The sequence below is a fragment of the Cervus elaphus genome, chromosome 25 (genome assembly GCF_910594005.1).
Source record: "Cervus elaphus chromosome 25, mCerEla1.1, whole genome shotgun sequence".
NCBI classification, from domain to species: domain Eukaryota; kingdom Metazoa; phylum Chordata; class Mammalia; order Artiodactyla; family Cervidae; genus Cervus; species Cervus elaphus.
The window spans coordinates 54,925,409-54,926,487 of record NC_057839.1 but is presented as its reverse complement, the minus strand read 5'-3'; positions in this window follow the sequence as shown (position 1 = coordinate 54,926,487).

Sequence of the window (1,079 nt, the reverse complement as noted above, 5' to 3'; positions counted from 1 at the left end):
GTTCAAATTTCCCTTTCATGGTAGAAAAAAGAAACATTTCTACTTCAATTATATTTCAAAAACCAACAATATATGGGCTTTTTAAGACAACTAGAAAATGTTGAAGATGGAAATTAGCATTGACTCCAACATGGTATTAGGTTTATAAATAGAATAAATACATCTTTCAGTGTGAATTGAAGTTTACATTTTTGTGCTTCTCCCTTTTGTGCTTTTTCTGTTCCTATAGAAACTTCCTTCATGATCCATATATCTATTTTAATCATGTCAAGTCTTTTCTAAGGTAAAAATGATCAACCATCTTTAAAAAAAAAAAGTTCAATGAAAAAAAGAACTTCCAGCATTACAAAGGAAGATCCAATTAAGTGGATATTCTCTCTCCAGTAGCATTTACATGTTTTCCTGTGCAACCACTATGTGGAAATGAATTGAGCACTCAATATTTTTATATGAAATGAGTACAGTAGTGATTTTCCTTTCTTTAAGTCATTTAAGTCTGGAATTTTCAAAAGTTAGTTTAGTGGCTGATTGTGATGTGTGAAAACGTGCTAAAAAGGTAAGTGTCTATCTTTAAGTCAGATAAGTCAGCAATTTAGAATCCAGCATAGTTTGCCAGTGGAGGCAGTACTTTACAGAACCAGATCTCTTTGACTTGCCAACAGTGGGGTCTTGGTCTTTACTCAATCTCTTTCTTCCTCAATATTGTAATTAATAAAATTTATATAGCAGTAATATCTACACCATAGGCTTAATGTGAGAACTAATAAACATAAATCACTCAAGACTTAATTGTAATAATAACAGCTCAATAATAATATTTGCTTTTACTGCAGATAGTATTCTATTTAAAAATATCTACTTTGATAATAGATAGATAATTTTTATCTTATATATAGAATAAAATGAATTTGAATCTTTTAGCTGGTTTTCACAACAATAATGGACTAAAAATTCCATATTAAGAATACAGAATACTGCATCAAAGTCTGAAAAGAACCAAAAATGCATGGCATTGAATTGTGTTCTGAATGAAAAGATAAGGCACGTGTAGCGAGCTATTGCTTTTTAAATTGTCAAAT